Source organism: Ovis aries, chromosome 3, assembly GCF_016772045.2.
Source record: "Ovis aries strain OAR_USU_Benz2616 breed Rambouillet chromosome 3, ARS-UI_Ramb_v3.0, whole genome shotgun sequence".
NCBI classification, from domain to species: Eukaryota; Metazoa; Chordata; class Mammalia; order Artiodactyla; family Bovidae; genus Ovis; species Ovis aries.
The window spans coordinates 90,492,161-90,511,438 of NC_056056.1; the positions used below are offsets into that span (position 1 = coordinate 90,492,161).

The following is a 19,278-nucleotide window of genomic DNA, read 5'->3' on the forward strand; positions in this document are numbered from 1 at the left end:
ACCTGATGCCTGATTGCAACCCACCCTTTAGGCACTTGGTTAGGGAGTGACTTGTTACATAGAGACAGGCAAATAATTCATATCTTTCCTGTGTTTTATAAAATTTATAACAGGCAGAGTAATGCTCAAAATTCTTCAAGACAAGCTTCAACAGTACCTGAACCGTGAACTTCCAGATGTTCAAGCTGAATTTAGAAAATGTAGAGGAACCAGAGATCAAATTGCCAAGAGCCACTGGATCATGGAAAAAGCAAAAGAGTTTCAGAAAAATATCTACTTCTGCTTTATTAACTATGCCAAAGCCTTTGACTGTGTGGATCACAACAAACTGTGGAAAGTTCTTCAAGAGATGGGAATACCAGACCACCTGACCTGCCTCCTGAGAAATCTGTATGCAGGTCAGGAAGCAACAGTTAGAACTGGACATGGAACAACGGACTGGTTCAAAATAGGAAAAGGAGTACGTCAAGGCTGTATATTGTCACCCTGCTTATTTAACTTACATGCAGAGTAGTACATCATGAGAATTGGTGGGCTGGATGAAGCACAAGCTGGAATCAAGATTGCTGGGAGAAATATCAATAAACTCAGATATGCAAATAACACCACATTTATGGCAGAAAGTGAAGAAGAACCAAAGAGCCTCTTGATGAAAGTGAAAGAGGAGTGAAAAAGCTGGGTTAAAACTCAACATTCAGGAAACTAAGATCATGGCATCTGATCCCATCACTTCATGGCAAATAGATGAGGAAACAGTGGAAACAGTGAAACTTTGTTTTGGTGGGTTTCAAAGTCACTGCAGATGGTGACTACAGCCATGAAATTAAAAGATGCTTGCTCCTTGGAAGAAAAGTTATGACCAACCTAGACAGCATATTAAAAAACAGAGACATTATTTGCCAACAAAAGTCCCATCTAATCAAAGCTATGGTTTTTCCAGTAGTCATGTATGGATGTGAGAGTTGGACCATTAAGAAAGCTGAGCACCAAAGAATTGATGCTTTTGAACTGTGGTGTTGGAGAAGACTCTTGAGAGTCCCTTGGACAGCAAGAAGATCCAACCAGTCAATCCTAAAGGAAATCAGTCCTGGATATTCATTGGAAGGACTGATGCTGAAGCTGAAACTCCAATACTCTGGCCACCTGACGCAAAGAACTGACCCATTTGAAAAGACCCTGAAGATGGGAAAGATTGAAGGCGGGAGGAGAAGGGGGCGACAGAGGATGAGATGATTGGATGGCATCACTGACTCAATGGACATGAGTCTGAGTAAGTTCCGGGAGCTGGTGATGGACAGGGAAGCCTGGCGTGCTGCAGTGCCTGGGATTGTAAAGAGTCAGACACAACTAAGCGATTGAACTGAACTGATAGCTTTTTAGTCTGCCTCTTTAAGTATTATAAATATTTTCAACATCATTCAATATTCTTAAAGATTCCAATGTCATCAAATATTCCTCTAAAACATGACTTTTCCCATGGCTGCACAATGTTCCATCTTACCAACAATATGTCTTTTTTTGAGACTGAAACCACACAAGCTTTATTAAATGACCAGAGAATAGAGAAGCAGGAACCTAGTTCACAAATCAACTTCTTCTATAATATATTGTCATAAAAGCAGATATTTGGAAAACAATGTCTCATCCCTAAAGAATGAATCCCTAGAGATGGTAAAATATATATATTTGGTTGGTGGCAGAAAAATATATATGTATGAGTGGAAATTCTATTACTTTATACTTTGTTAATATTTTTATTCTTTCACCAAACATAAAATTCATATATTGGTGTGTAATCCTTATAGCAGGTACTCCACAAAAGGTAAAAATGATTGAAAGAATTTAGGGTCTCAAATCATACCTGGACAGCACTTGACATGTGTCTCAACACCTACCTTAGAACCAAGTGCAGAGCAATCGTGTTATATCTGGTGTATATATAACTGAGGAAATACACCTGCTCTCCATCACATGTAAATTTGTGTCTTAATGAATCTCACATTGCAAATAATAATGTTATGTTAACTCACAACAAATGATACAAGTGTTACTTAAGCACTCACTTATTATACATAGTATCTGGTTCCCAGAAGTTATTATTAAAAAATAGCTTTATTGAGACATAATTTAAATACCATACAACTCATGACTTCAGTATATTGCACTGTTATTATTTTTAAATAGTGGTAAGATATATGGAACAAAAAATGGCTACTCTGACCCTAACCATTTTTAAGTTTACAGTTCAGTAGGATTTGCCACACTCACAATGTTGTGCAACCACCACCATTATTTCCACAAACATTTTACCACCCGTATTAGAAACTCTATAACCATTAAGGAATAATTCTCCACTCATTCCTGTCCTCAGCCTCCAACGACTTCTTTCTGTCTCTATGATTTGCCTATTCAAGATATTTAACCTAAGTGAAATTATATATTTCTCCTTTTGCATCTGGATTATTTCACTTAGCATATTTTTTTCAACATACACCTATGTTGCAGTATATACCAGAAATTGATTCCTTCCTATGGCTGAAGAATATTCCATCAAACATTTTATACCATTATATGTTTATCCATTCATCTATTGGTGGACTCTTGAGTTGTTTCCACTCTTTGGCTATTGTGAATTATGCTTCTCTGAACACTGACCTACTCCAGAGGGAGTTTTAGAAAAGCAAAAACAAAACATGGCTCATACCTAAAGGAATTCATAATTAGGTTGAAGAGAGAAGAAATTCCTGGAAAGTTAACTATAAAGTCAAATAATAGCTGAATAAGTGAAAGAAATACCAGTAAACATCATGTGATGAAATATATTAGACAATAGACCGTGTGATACAGTATTTTGAAAGTGGGTGAGGTCACATAAGACTGGTAATAGTTTTATCAAAGAGAGCGATTCTGTGCAGCGTCTGGAAACAGACAGAGGCTTTGGATTGACAGAAAGGACAGGGGTGGCATAACCCTAACTGGCCAGGTCAGCACAGGAAAAGTCTACAGAGAGGGAAAATACATGGCAATTTCATGGAAAATTAGGAGACACATTGGTTAGGGCCTGAGAGAGAGAGAGGTCAGAAAAAAATCAAGAGCCCTGTTACACCTCAATGCCAGGTGTGTAACAGCTTTGGGGCATCCCAGCTCAAGCCCCTTTTTGCTGAAAACTGCCCCCATCCGCAGGATTAGTCTTGTGACCTCCACTCCCAAAGCCATCAATGACTAGACAAGATATTGAAACCTGAGGCAAGTATAGGCCAGTCGGATAATCAGATTTTTTTTTTTACAAGCGAGTCTGGAATTTAGAACGACCAGCACTTGAACATTCAGAGGACATTCACACAGATGGACATCCTCTTCCTCCCTGTGCTTGGTGAGACAGGGAAAGCTGGAGAGAGAGAGAGGGAGTCAGAGAGAGAGAGACAGAGGGAGAGAGAAGCAGAACCTCCCAGGAGGACTGGAGGTTCGGAACCATCAAGCTCTCCTGTCGGGTCCCAGGCCCCTGGTCAGCTGGTTTCTGGGTGGAGGCCCCGGCAGCCTCAGCTTCATTTCCTGTGCTTCTGTGAGGTACACTTTTTTCTTATAACCAATATAGCTTATTTTGAATGTATTTCTATTCATCGTAACTTGGCTAAGACCCCAGGTAGTGTGTTGTCCTCTGGCAAGTGTTCACCAAAGCTATTCCATGGTGTTGCTGCCTTGGCATCCATTTTGCTTGGCTAAAGAGGCCTGCAGGGTGCCTTAAATTCACACTAGCCCCCCACGCAAGGGTGTGCCCTAGAAAACAGCCAAAAGAGCCACAGGCAAATGTAACTTCCTGGTAAGTGTGAAAGTCGCTCAGTCATGTCCGACTCTTTTTGACCCCATGGGGTATATAGTCCATGGAATTCTCCAAGCCAGAGTACTGGGAGTGGGTAGCCTTTCCCTTCTCCAGGGGCTCTTCCCAACCCAAGGATCGAACCCAGGTCTCCCGCATTGCGGGTGGATTCTTTACCAGCTGAGCCACAAGGGAAGCCCATGAATACTGGAGTGGATTGCCTATCCCTTCTCCAGCAGATTTCCCAACCCAGGAATTGAACCAGGGTCTCCTGCATTGCAGGCAGATTCTTTACCAATTGAGCTATCAAGGGAGCCCATATAACTTCCCCAATAACCCCTGTGATCAGCAGTCTCCCCAGCCTCCAAGAGCCTTCCTCCGTGTCACTAAGTTAAGACACCCCGTGGAATTTAGCAAAATCCTGCCTTTGGGGTTTGGATTGAGCTTAGCTCAGGAACCTCAAAGCAGTCTACCCACAGACTCCACCCTAATAAAAGCTTGTGCCCCAGGTCGTGAGCCTGCCCCCTTCCTTGACCTCTCCCTTCAGGCCTGCCATGTACATCTTCATGATAAACCTATTTCAGTTTCTCTTATGGTCTTGTGTTTTGCTTACCATCCTACACCTGGGATTCTACTTAACAAATGTTAATTCAATAAAGTCACAACAACCCCCAAGACAGATTACAGTCGGTCAGTTATGCTGTATCTGTGGGTTCAAAAAAACTTTTTCAGAAGGTTCCAAAACGCAAAACTTGAATTTGCCACAAACCAACAACTACTTCCACAGCGCTTCCACTGTATTAGGTATTACAAGATCTAGAGGTGTTGATTTAAAGTAGAGGATGTTTACATTAAATGCAAACTCTATGCCATTTTACATAAAGGACTTGAGGTACCTCAGAGGGGTCTTGCAACCAATCTCCTGTGGATAGAAGACTCTGAGGAAAGGAAATCAGCTCAAGTGAGTCCCCCCACCTTTTTTTAAAGACTTTTTTTCTTAATGTGGACTATTTTTTAAGTCTTTATTGAATTATAATATTGCTCTGTTGCTTATGTTTCGGTTTCTTGGCCCCTAGGCATATGAGATCTTAGCTCCCCGACTAGGGATCAAGCCTGCACCCCGCATTGGAAGGCGAAGTCTTAACCGCTGGACTGCCAGGGAAGTCCCCTGGAGTGAGTCCTTGTGAAAAGGAGCAAACACAGAAGCAGTGCTGACGGGAAGGGAGGAACAGGGTAATTTCAACTCACCCGTACTTCCCTGAATTCTCTTGCTGGTTTGTGGGCACAATCAGTGGCCCCACTCGTCCCAGACTCCTTGACTTCACCTAAAGGCCAGTTAATCCCTGACCTTGCACCTGCTTCTCATTTGCTAGTGATGACCAAAAGCAACGGCAGTACTCAGAATCCAGCAGTTTATGGCGCTCACCAAGATACAAAACCCTGACTTGGAAAGCACGCTCTACACGCAAAGGTCAGTTGCACAGGCCTCCACCCCTGCTTTTCCCCTTCTGGAAGCTGCAGAGGAAAATTCACAGAATGATCCAAATCCTGGTTCCCCTCTGCCTTCCCCCTGCCCCCACCCCGCAAGGAGAACCGAGCCAGTTTGGCGAACGCTCTTCCTCATGCGGCCCCGTGCTCTCTTTCACCACAACCTTCCTCTCACCTTCGTCTCTTCTACCTCTCTGCCAAATGTGACTTAGGAAAATCACGCCCTATATGGGAACCAAAAAAGCTCCTAATTGTGGCTACACCCTGAAGAGAGGTCCTTGGTCCTAAGGACGGAAAAAAAAAAAAAAAAAAAGGCAAATCCAAAGTTAAGAAGTTAAAATTAGACACAGAAATGAAATGGTCTTCTCCACCTAGGACTAACGCAGATAACAAGGCTGTCTCTGTAGGAAAGAATTCCATCTATTTCCTCATTCTTCTCTAGTGAAGCTGCTGTCCTACTGACAACGGCAAACAAAATAAATACAATTTATCTCTTATGCTTGTCCTGGTACCTGATAGAGCTCCCGACACTTCCTAGATTCTCCATCAGTGCTTTTGCTTTGGGTAGATGGAGACTGTAAATTGATTCGGTATACTATTTTGCTGTTTGCATGCTAAGCTGCTTTAGTCATGCCCAACTGTTTGCAGCCCTACTGACCGTAGCTCACCAGGCTCCTCTGTCCATGGGATTTTCCAGGCAAGAACACTGGAGTGGGCTGCCATGTCCTTCTCCAGGGGTCTTCCTGACCCAGGGATCAAACCTACATCTCTTATGTCTCCTGCATTGACAGGCGGGATCTTTACCACTAGTGCCACCTGGAAAGCCCTGTTTGGGTTAATTATTAATATATTATTACTGTATTAAGATAATTATCAACATAGTGCTGTATGGTATAATGTATTAATGTAGAAACAAAATGTTAATAATTATATTTCATTGTAAATGCATTGGAGAAATAACGCACAATAATTTAATGCAGTACATTCTAAATACACTGTAATGATTTCACGGTAACCATCTGATATTTTAGGCGCACATACCAGTCACTCTTTGTAACTTTGTTTCTTTGGGAAAAATGGAAAGTCAATTCAGGGAACCGAGAACATTCTTAAAAAATACGCTTTTGAAACACTTCTGATTTATATATCATGCAATGGATGGTTACTACTTATATTTTAAATGTCTTTAACTTTTATCATGATTTTAGAATTTTCTGATTGTCTTAAGTCTAGCTGCATAACCAAACCTTCATGGGGTAAGCAATGAACCTAAAATATGATGGTTTCAGTTGACTGTGACTCCTTGCCAGGACTTCAGAAGCCCTTGTTTCCAGGTCTCTGCCGTTGGCGGGGCCTTAAAAAACTACAGTGTCTTTTAGTTCTATCCACTTCCATCAGTTCTATTTTTGCATCTCCATACTTAGCACACAGGGCTATCTTTATCACTCCAGCTGACTGGCATGAGAGTCCCCAGGGCATAGTAGCTATACAAGATTATTTAAGCACACTTCCTCCCCTTCAAATAAGACAATGCAGAATGCAGAGAAGACATCAGAAATGGTCACAATGGTAGAAGTCTGTGTATGCGTGCGTATGAGAACTGCTAAAGATTTCTTTCTTTGTCCTGTTGTACACATTATTAAGAGAGTATCTATAATGCTTTCTAGAAGTTTATTTTAAGCTGTGTAATGTCATCTGTTCACATGCCTAAATTCACTTGGAAACATCATGATAAAATAAAGTTTCTTATAATCACATAATCCAGATTTCAAAGTCTGAGAGTTTTTTAAAACCTCTCACCCTTATTCTCAATTGAGGAATCTATAGTTAGGCAACATTCCAGCTGATGCAACAAACAGTTGGATTGTTTTAAGAGGACAAAAGTCAGAAAGTGTCAATCCTTTGCTTGCTTTTCAGTTATTCATTTTCAGCTGATCCATGTGAGATTGGCCTAATGAGTGCATCAGAACGGAGAAGACTATGAGTCCTGAACAGATAGCGGAATCTCACAGTCCAAAACTCACAGGCCATTTATGAAGCCGTGGAAGCTCTGCTGTTGAGATCTGCACTGCCCACTACATACAGTAGCCACAAGGGCACCTGAAGCCACTGAGCACATGATATAGGCCCATCTGAACTGAGAGTTGTAGCAAGCATAAAATACACCCTGGATTTCAAAGACTTAGTACCAAAGAAGAAGGTAAGGTGTCTCATTGCTAATCTTTTATATTGATTGCAAGTCAAAATGATAATGTTTTGGATATAATGGGTTCAACAAATGAGATTCTTAAAATTAATTTTTACCTGACTCGATTTAAATTCCTAACGTGGCCACCAGAAAACATAAACCGGCACATGCAGCCCACATTGGGGCTCACTTTACATTTCTAGTGGACACTGTCTGGTCTAGAGGCGGCCTCATTAAGTCACGTGACCAATAATTGGTCTTTCAGACTGGAAGTCAGAGCTGCTGCAGAATTTTACTCCAAATCAGACTAATCAGAGGAGAATAGTAAAGGAGTAAAGGTTAAAGCAGCTCCTTCGTGTTTAGTGTTTTCATCCGAACATTTAATAATACCCAACAGGACAGTTAAGTCATGTCTAGCTACACAAGCCACTGGTTGAGATAAACGTCACTGCAGTGTATGTAATACCTGCCTTACTGAAGCCCCTTCCCGGCTGATAACACATCCATTTTCATCTCAGTCTCTGTTAATTGTACTCATTTCACAGCACGGAAACAAGACAGTGAATCAAGAATTCATTTGTTTTGACTTTGTTTCCCTCACCATTGCTGCTAAAACAAAGACAAGCGATCTTTTCACAGAAAATAGAAACACGAATTTGATTTTTTTTAATTTACTGGAAAATAAGGCTTGTCAGAGCCTGTGTATGGGCAACAGGGGGCTAGTTATTATTATAGGAGTACTGACACATGGTGCACATTGAGAAGTTCACACTGATCCTGAATATTAACATAGATAAAAAATTCAGTCCCAAATCCCTGATGTGCGATTACCAGTTTGCTGAATTTAAAACACATTGGGGGTCATTGCTGCCAGCAAAGAGTTGTGTAACTGCTACTAAAAACAATAGTGATTTCAGAAGTAGGCTGAAAACAAAACAATAATATCTTTGTAATGTTCTGAAATTGTTGCACAAATAGAACTAAGACGGGCCCCATTGCATTTCCCAGTCTGATTTGCTGACCGTCTTGTCTGCCCATAATTGTTTTCTGCCATTCATTTCCTCCAATTGTCAATTATTGCTAAAACAATTATGAAAAAAAAACAAGTGTCTGTCTTTGTTTCCGTTGCCAGTGAATACAGTGAAGTCATAGACCAGACTAGTGCATCATAATCTTTTCCATTACAATGAATTATGCTGTCACAAACAGGATACAGCTCCTTGCTGGGCAGAGAAGCCTAAATGGGACTGAATTAGCACAAACCTGGTTGTCAGTCATGAAAGCAAGAAATTAGAGCATCGGGACTTAGTTCTCCACTGTTTCAAAACATATTGGTTTTCATACCTGATTATAAAAGTAGTACATGCTTATCCCAGAGAGAAAGCAGAAAATAAAAATCACCATTCCCCCCATTGACCAGAGATTCTTACTGCTAACATTTTAGTATATAGATTTTTAGTTCTTAATTCTTTTTCATATATACATTTATAATTTGTAAGAAAATGGGATCGTGCCACGAATATAACATTTTTGTCTTTTCTTTTTCATATATACATTTACTACAAACAGTTACAGTTGCCATTAAATATTTTAATGTAATTTAATGGCTATTTGTAATTCCATATTATGGACTATTATTTGTCAATTCCCCAACTTTCTATATTCTCCAAAACTTTTCTGTTTCAAGTAGACAAACTTTCTTTTACATATATTTTTGTCTCAATATATGAATATTTCCTTAGGATACATTCCTAAAAGATAGACTATATTTTAATAGAAAACATATGACGTATCTTTAAATAAACATTTAGAATAAAAGGTCTAGGAAATTTTCTTAACAATCAAGGCACAATTGTGTATTAAAAATTTCATAACCAAACTTGATGGTGGCTTAGATGGTAAAGAATCTGCCTGCAGTGCAGGAGACCCTGGTTGGATCCCTGGGTTGGGAAGATCCTCTGGAAAAGGGGATGGCAACCCACTCCAGTATTCTGGCCTGGAGAATGCCATGGACAGAGAAGCCTCGCAGGCTACAGTCAACGGAGTCTCAAAGAGTCAGTCATGGCTGAGAGACTTTCAGCTTTTTCTTTCCTAACAGGATAAACAAGTGAAATACCTTTAATGATTACCAAGTTTAATAAATCCAGAACAGGATACCCTTCAAGCCAGCCATCCGGAAGGGTGTAAGTAACTCTATGAAGTCCATTTCCAGAATCCCTTAGCACAACTAGCCTCCAAACCTTTCAGGAGCCCACAGATGTTTCTGTTAACTCTGACTTGGTTTCCTAAGGAGCTAAGGTACCCAGACCTGAGCTAAGAGTTGTTACCTGATTCTGCCACTAGAGGGCAGCCCGAGACAGGGAGAGGAGTTTAACACCCTTCGTCCTGTTTTCCCTTCAGGGTAATTTTTATTTCACCAAACAACCGAGGAAACATCTAAAAACAAGGCACTGAAGGGAAAAACAATTTGGGTAATAAAGATACAAATAAATAAATGATAAATTTTCTGTGTATCAGCTATTCCCTTTTCCTCAGAGAGATTAACCAAAAGGTGCAGAATCCTGAGGGCTACCGCAGTGAGCCACAAAGACCAGGCATCTGGTTGATCCGTGTTGATGTGCATGCAACAGGGGCCACCACAGTGTTGTGAAGTGACTGTCCTCCAATTAAATAAATAAACTTTTAAAAAAGAAGAAGAAGATTTGCGTTACAGCATGAACAATTGTGCCTTTAGATCTTTGTAGATGGAGGAAGTGAATCCACAGAAGATACTCAACATTCTCCATGGGAATAAGCAGGAACATGGCTTTGAGCACATGGACACCTGGGTTCTATTGTCTGTCTCTAACCAGGCAATTGTGGACAAGTCACTTAACCTCTCTGAGCCTCAGTGTTCTCATATGTACAATGTGGCTGGCAATGGAGTCTGCTCATAGGTAGTTGTGAGCATTAAATAGAGAATGGATATTAAAAAAAAAAAAAAAAGGCTTGTCATAAAGAAAATCTCCATCAGTGTTGGCATTGTCATTCTTTCCAGCCTTTACCTTTCTCCTAAGCTACTTCCCATTTCCAGTGTTCACTTACTGATTATCCGACCATTCCTTCAAATTTAATGTCTGAGACCAAAATCCTTGCCTCCCTCACCAATTCCCTGACCTGCTGCTATCTCTGACTGTCTCTCTGAATGGACTCTAAATTAAACATAATATCCTTTCTAACACTTCCTCTCCTCCCAGATCCACACCCAATTAGTTTACAAGACACGTGGATTTGTTCTCTAACATGTCTTCATGTGACTGGTTTCTTTCTCTCTCTCGTCACCAGCACCCAGACCTCGGTGAGCTGCTCTCTTTACCCCAGCAGGTCCTGACTTGAATGACCAGATCTTATTGATGTCATTTCCCATTTCAAAACCCTCAGTGTCTCCTCAGTATCCTCAAATTAGATTCTAAATTCCTTAGTCTAGCGTTATTGTCCCACCACAGTCTGACCTCAATCTCCTCCAGACACTTTTCACTTTTTCCATATGTGCATTGCTTCTGCTCCTATCAAGCTGGTTGACACAGAGTTCCCTGGTAGGGTGACTAGATTTAGGAAATAAAACACACAGGACTCCCAGTTAAATGTGAACCAGACCTACAACAAATATACTTTGTATATATCATGCAACAGACCTCATGTACATATTCTTACTAGGAAAAGTATATGTTGTTTATCTGAAATTCACATTTCAGTGGGAATCCTATATTTCATTTGGCAACCCAAGTACTCTCCTATCTCTTCCCATGCACAAGGTTCCATTCTTGGAGGCTTTTATCTCTAGCCATACCCATCAGATCTGCCCTTCAAGTCTCAGCTCAACCTCTTCCCTCCAAGAAGCCTGCCAGGATCAGAACTTCCTTACCTGTAACCATTATCCACATCATTCATTTGATTCCATATACAGGATGCCTTGTGTTCTGTATAATTCCAACTCTCCAAGTTAATGTTGAGTTTATCAAAGGTAGAGATTATAAGTAGAAGAACTTAATAAATATGCTTTGGTGGTGCTACTGCTGATCTGTAATATAGGATGTGAAGGGGTAAGAGTATAGGAGAAAAAGAAACTCCAGAGGTCACTAATCTGGATTTAAGGTGCTCACAGACCCATGACGCTCCCATAGCATCAGGCCAGGTGGGTATGGCTGCCTGGCCGTGGGACGCTTCTCCCCACGTCCTCCTTCAATACGTCCTACAAATTGTGGATTACAAGTGGTGGATTTTGCGAAATCTACCTTTCTTAAAACTCCACTCTATCTCTTCAGCAATCTGATCTCATTTACATTTCAAAGTGGTGGCTATACTATGTAACCTGTAAACACATAGTGGTTGTAGGAGTTATGCTGGAAGCCAAGAAATAAATGGCTGTTTAATTAATAGAGAAGCTAAAAGAGTTGGCTTTTTGTTTGTTTGTTTGTTTTCAGAATTAGCTAACTCTAGTAATGTACTATGGGCTTCCCTGGTGGCTCAGTAGTAAAGAATCTGCCTGTAGTGCAGGACATGCGAGTTCAATCCCTGGGTAGGGAAGATCCCCTGGAGAAGGAAATGGCAACCCACTCCAGTATTCTTGTCCGGGAAATCCCAGGAATAGAGTTTTGTAGGCTACAGTCCATGTGGTCCCAGCGGGACATGACTTAGTGAGTAAACAACAATAATATACTATAGTCTCAGGAACTTGAGAATACATCAAGAAAACTGTGAAACTATTAAGCAATTCTCAAGATAACTATTTTAAATAGCTGGCACTTCATGGATACATTTATAAGCATCTATGGGCATCCAGAAACTAACGACTAAAAACAGAACTTTTAAAATTGGAAAAGATACATATTCTTAGAATAAAATACATAGCTCATAGTTTTATTATTTAAGTCTTCAACAGTGTTTATAACAATTTTATTCTCATAATGTAAACATACGAATATGTCAAATGAGAATGTTGTTTTGAAATTGCAAGAAGAAAAAGTTCAACATACACAGAGAAATCAGAATCACTGTAAGCAGTGTTTATCACTAGACCCGCATGGAATGGCAATTAATTAGGTTACCTTAGACTTTATGTTGCGGAAATAATAAAATGGATTCAGCACTGAATTCAGGACTTTGCAGAATTAGAGTGTCCCGGAAACAAGGGCTAAGAGTTTGTTCTGTTTCTTCAGACTCATCATATTTGTCCAGATTAATTTTATTTCCCTCTATTTTTTACTACCTAGCTTTAACTAAGAAATATTGCTCTTTCTACTCAAGGATATTATACTTTGCTCTTTCCATGGAATGAATTATAATTTTCTAATCAGAAGAAAATAACCCTTAAATTCTTCCAGGAAGGAGAACAGGCAATAAAATCCACATCGAGACAGAACTCAGCCTTGGCCTCCTGCGTTAGTCTCAATCTGGCTGGCTCAGCTTTTCTGGCTTCCAGTTTTGCTATCTTCTTAGGACAGATTCTAAACATACCAATCTCAAACGGGGATAAACCAAAATAACAGCGACACATTTCCTTCTGCTTTTTCTTTTCAATAAACCACCAGAACCTTATTCCTTTGTTTGACATCATAGAAACATTAATCAAGTTTTTCCAGGACATTTGTGAATATAATCAGTGGGGGATGCAAATACGGTGGATCATCTAAATAAACGTACTTGTGTGATGGCAAAAAAAAAATGTTAAAAGAGTTGGAATGTCCCTAGGAGCTTTCCAAGTTTTTGTGGGCGGCATCAGCTGCTCTTGGATATAATCCATTCCCTTTTGACCTTTCCACTTCCAAACCCAGGAACGATTTTTCAGGTCACTCAGAAAATATATGTTGAATGAATATTTTGAAATAATAATTTAAATGTAAGTAATTATTGTGAACACTTTCTATCACTGGAGCTATTAAGTGCTGGGTTTTTTATTTTAATGCTTCTAGAGGGTTTTCCTTAGTCTGAAAATGCATGTTTAGGAAAAGCTTTGCATTAAAAAATTCAATCTTCACTGAATGTTATACAAAGTTTAAATTTTAGTTAAAATAACTTTTCTAAAATAGACCACTTTTGATTGAGGGCTTCTCTGTTCAATGTATTCTAAAACCAAAAAATTGGTATGTGGAATATTAATCGGTACTTTGAAAAGGATAGAAAAACAGACAAATATCAAGAAATGATTTTTCAAAAATGACCTTCAATGAAATTATTTATACTATTTAATCCTCTGGTGACAAAGAAACCAAAGAAAACTTAGTGGAGACAAAACTATTTTAAAGAAACAATAACTTTAAAACATTGTTAAAAACCGAAGATGTCACAACTAAGGCTGAAAGAAATTTCCCCATTTCTTCAGCGATAAAAGCAAAGCTCATGAGCTCTTCAAGAGACTCTGCCCTCAAATTATACACACCATCCGCGGCTAATCTCCATAGCACCTGATATGCACGGAGACGCAACAGCAGACTGCCTTGAAAAGAACACTTACCTTAACTCGCAGGCATGGAATCATTTCCAGCTCATCCTCTCCTGTCTGCTTCACCAACCCCTCACCAGTTCCTCTTGCACGTGTCTAAACACCTAGAGATTTCTGTTCTCTCTTCTAAAATGCTGCCTTCATCTCCATTGCCCAAATCCAATTCAAACGTGGGGAGAGAAAAAAAATTCTAATTTGCGAGCTGTTTACGCCTCACGACAACAGCGAAGCCGCTAAGCTTTGAGCTCAATGAATTAAAGGTTGTTTGGCTAAATGGCAGGCACACTTCCTCCTATTCTTTCTGAACTTAGTTTTCCTGCCTCCAGGGGTGCTTTTTCCTTTCCTGGGCTATAAATAGGCTGGTGGTAAGAGTCCAGAGGAAAGAAGAAGGCAGGAAATACATTTGATTTCAAAAAGCAGTCTTAGGGGTGTGTGTGCGTGTGTTTCTTTCAAGTGAGCACCAATAAACAATTTAAGGAAAATTCAGCTTTGGTACATTGCACCATAGTGAACATTTTCTTTGATTTCCTATAACCTCCGTTTAGCTGTCAGCTGTCATTTTCCGTAAGCAGGGCTTGGGTTTGGAGATGTATTATTTTCTATACAGACCATAAAAAAATTACATCTAAGCCTTCATTTTTCAAAAGATTGTCTGAAAAAAAAAATCAAATTTCCTGGGGGAAAGGAGGAAAAGGGCAGACAAGGAGGGTTACCATAGTTGTTCTTTATGTTCAAAAGGAGGTGAAGCAGCACTTTTTGAAGCAAGATTCAACCAGAGGTGAACAAGAAAAGCAGATACTTTTGCTTGGATGAAAGCATGAAGTTGAATTTAAAAACCAATCAGCTTTTGCACAAAATTAATAGATTGCCCACAGTCTTGCTACTCAAAGTTGTTTAACTTCTGCCATAATTTAATGCAACACAAAGTAAAATAAAGATTAGATGCCATTTTTTACATGTCACATTGGCAGATCAAAATTTTGGATATTGTTCGATACTATTGAAGTGTGGAGAAATAAGCATCCATATAATAGTAGATGGAAGTAGAAACTGGCATAAACTATTTGATAGAGGGCAGTTCCCAGCTTCTTGCAAAATGTTCAGTGCACATACTCTAACAAGATATTAAACATGCTTGATTCTTCAAAGTGGGTGTGGAGATCTGGAAAGAAGGAACAGTTTAATTTCTGATATACATATTTTGTGCCTTTTTTAACGTTTATATTGTGTATGCCATGCTTTAAAAACTTATTAAGGGATAAAGTTTTTAAAACTGCTATTATTTAAATAATAAGTAGTAACATAGAATTCATAGGATTCGATTACCTATCATGTTAATGATTATACACTTAACACCTCAACAAGCTTCTCTTTACATTGGTTTCCACTGGTAACACTTCAAGAAGCAGTGGCACTTTGTGATCAAAGTCTCCGTGGCTGGGCCCAGCAATCTGTGTTTTAACTCCAGATGATTCTCATGCTCACTAAAGGATAAGAAGCATCAGTCTACAGAATTATTTTGTTTATTAATATCCCACCCTCTAAAAAGTATTTGAGATTACAGCTTTGTGACCAGAGTTAATAATGTGCTGTGCTTAGTCACTCAGTCATGCCTGACACTTTGTGACCTCATGGACTGTAGCCCATCAGTCTCCTCTGTTCATAGAGATTTTCAGGCAAGAATACTGGAGTGGGTTGCCATGCCCTCCGCCAGGGGATCTTCCCAACCCAAGGATAGAATCCAGGTCTTCCACACTGCAGGCAGATTCTTTACCTTCTGAGCCACCAGGGAAGCCCAAGAATACTGGAGTGGGTAGCCTGTTCCTTCTCCAGAGGAACTTCTCATCCCAGGAATCAAACTGGGGTCTCCTGCATTGCAGGCAGATTCTTTAGCTACCAGGTAAGCCCAGAGTTAATACCATATTGCATATTTGAAAGTTGCCAAGAGAGTAGATCTTTAAAGTCCTCATCACAAGAAGGAAAATTTTCTTTCTTTTTTTTTTCATATTTTAAATTCTTTATTGAAACCTACTTGATTTATAATGTTGTGTTAGGACTACATATTTTTCAAACAAACATTTTATTTTAACAGGAAAATTTTCTGTAACCATGAATGTTGGCAGATTGTTAACTAGACTGATTGTGGCGATTATTTCCTAATACACACAAATATCAAACCAGTATGTTCAGTTCAGTTCAGTCGCTCAGCCGTGTCTCTTTGCGACCCCGTGAATCACAGCACGCCAGGCCTCCCTGTCCATCACCATCTCCCAGAGTTCACTCAGACTCACGTCCATCAAGTCAGTGATGCCATCCAGCCATCTCATTCTCTGTCGTCCCCTTCTCCTCCTGCCCCCAATCCCTCCCAGCATCAGAGTCTTTTTCAATGAGTCAGCTCTTTGCATGAGGTGGCCAAAGTACTGGAGTTTCAGCTTCAGCATCATTTCTTCCAAAGAAATCCCAGGGCTGATCTCCTTCAGAATGGACTGGTTGAATCTCCTTGCAGTCCAAGGGACTCTCAAGAGTCTTCTCCAACACCACAGTCCAAAAGCATCAATTCTTCGGTGCTCAGCCTTCTTCACAGTCCAACTCTCACGTCCATACATGACCACTGGAAAAACCATAGCCTTGACTAGATGGACCTTTGTTGGCAAAGTAATGTCTCTGCTTTTGAATATGCTATCTAGGTTGGTCATAACTTTTCTTCCAAGGAGTAAGCGTCTTTTAATTTCATGGCTGCAGTCACCATCTGCAGTGATTTTGGAGCCCCCCAAAATTAAGTCTGACACTGTTTCCACTGTTTCCCCACCTATTTCCCATGAAGTGATGGGACTGGATGCCGTGATCTTCATTTTCTGAACGTTGAGCTTTAAGCCAACTTTTTCACTCTCCTCTTGCACTTTCATCAAGAGGCCTTTTAGTTCCTCTTCACTTTCTGCCATAAGAGGGGTGTCATCTGCATATCTGAGATTATTGATATTTCTCCCAGCAATCTTGATTCCAGCTTGTGCTTCTTCCAGCCCAGCGATTCTCATGATGTACTCTGCTTATAAGTTAAATAAGCAGGGTGACAATATACAACCTTGACATACTCCTATTTGGAACCATGTAGTATACCTGAAACTAATATAATGTTAAATATCAATTATACCTCAATTAAAATAAGACATGAATACAAATAAAAAGATTTGAGGCAAATGATTTCGTTTTATGGAAAAATAAGGGTAACTTTAAACACCATACCAGTGACTCCGATTAATAATACCATAAGAGTTTTTACACATAAAGGTTAAAAAGTCGAATTGATTTCCCAGTTAATTTTGAGGAGCTACCTGAAGCAGGGCAAAAGCAGTGGAAAGAGCAAACTGATGGTATTTAAGGGAGAGACAAAATCTCTGTCTCATTGTGGGCACCCATAGTTAAAATGGACGAATTCAAAGCAGACTTTACTAATATGGATGTTTGAAAATACGAATGTTAACAAAATAAAGAAAATATGACAAAAGTAAATGAAAAGCCTCTTAAATGCAAACAAAACATTCCACTCCCTGTTTTTGTTTAGTGATTTGATTATGGTTTTCTAATGCAAACCCCTATCCGTAAGAAACAATAGATTGAACAATGAGCTCAGCCAGAAGTGATGAGGGAAAAGCAAGAGTGTCTGCATCCCAGGCACAGATGGAGAGGAAAAGGTTTCTTTTAAAAAGAGAGAGAGAAAGGAGTGAATGACCTCGTTGAGGTAGCAGAAAGGAAGAAGGAAGTCCATGGTGGTCAGGATATAACAGCTGCAGTGTATTGAAGTGGCTGAAAGGTGTACGCGTTGACATTGGCAGGAAAAGGACTGGCAAGCAGGGAATAAGTTTCTGGGAGCAAACCATTCTCCATGTGAGAATGAACTCTTCTAAGGAGCTCCAAGTACACTCACCAGGCTTTCATTGTTCACTGGAAACCTCCCTTCTCTTTTTGTGGGGAAATATTTTACTTCTCAAGAAGAACAGCTTCACAGAGCTCCCCAAATAGCCTGTCTATGGGAATGAAGCATTAAAACATTTATGGAAACAGAAAAGCTCTGTACTCTTAATCTAAAATTAGCAGTAGACTCTCTTAACAGGCATTAGGGGAGAAAGTCAAAGACCTCATGAGGAAAAGTAATGTGCCAATTTCTTCTGGTTTTGCAAGTGGAGGAAAATACTTTTTTTTTTTTAATTGCAGTCAAATACAAAGAATTTCAATGTATACCGTGTAAAGGAAACCCAAACAAAAGTCCTCAGGGAAGATGTGAAAAAAGCCTGCATATTATTTCTCAAATGACCCAATGCATTGCATGGATCTGAGTCTCGATGCCTTGTAGGTATTTCTTAAAGTATTCTATCTTTGTTCACAAAGTGAAGTTCTAGGTGCTATCAAATTGTGGGGAACTGTGTTCCTTTGACTTGAATTGTTGTATTAAACTAATAAAAAATATATCAGAGCTGCTGGAATGAATAGTCCAAAGAACATAAGTAAAGGATGGGTTTATACATTTTAGCAGGAATATTGAAAAGATGGTGGGAAGTCAGGAAGGAGTTCTACATTATGAAAATAAAATAGAAAAGTCAACAACTCTTTGAAGGAATTATAAGATTTAAGGGGATAAACGTGAACCTTTTCCATTAACCTCTGTAAATTCTGTTCGTCAGCTGTTTATTTTTACTTAATCTAACAATGTTAAATTTACCTTGCAAAATTACAGTAATCCTGGCACAAATCAAACCATTCACAATATTTCCAAGCAGAAGTGCAGCTTTGGTTAAAAATTCAGTGGGGAAATCTAAACCAGACTTCCCTCACTGAATTTGACTTTGGCCTTGATTGCTCTTCTGTCAGTTCACCATGCACCTAAGATGAAGCAACCCTAGTTTCCACAGAAAGATGGATCTTGAACCTTTCCAGTAATGAATGCCTGGAGTTTACAGTTTTGTCAAGGCTAAGATCTGATATCATAATAGCCAAAGGAAATTCTCATTGGTGTTGTGGTAAAGTTTTTTCTGTTAGTTTAAAAATACGGACACTTTCATGTTATGGTTTCTGTCAGTTGTGTTTGTGAAGCTGATCACTGATGGAATCAGGATGAACAAAGCCATCCCTGGGAGGAACATGTGTAGACAAGAATGCAGGTCAGTGTAGGCACCATGCACAGCACACTTCTGAAGACAGAAGGAGGTTATCATGGGACCCAAGAGATTTGGTGCCCAAATACCATTTTTGCGCAACATTTGGAAAGAAGAAGGGAAGGAAGTAGGAGATAGAACATGGCAGTGAAAT

General features: G+C 39.6%; 1 protein-coding gene across 2 annotated transcripts in view; it reads right to left on the reverse strand.

Annotated features, from left to right (window-relative positions):
- RASGRP3 (RAS guanyl releasing protein 3) overlaps window positions 1–14,222 on the reverse strand; it is a 115,412-nt gene extending 101,190 nt beyond the window's left edge. For both annotated transcript variants that reach the window (XM_060412271.1, XM_060412272.1), the window contains exon 1: window positions 13,987–14,222. The gene's annotated coding sequence lies outside the window, so the exon portion shown is untranslated. The remainder of the gene's footprint in view (window positions 1–13,986) is intronic.
- Between the last annotated feature and the right edge of the window lie 5,056 nt (window positions 14,223–19,278).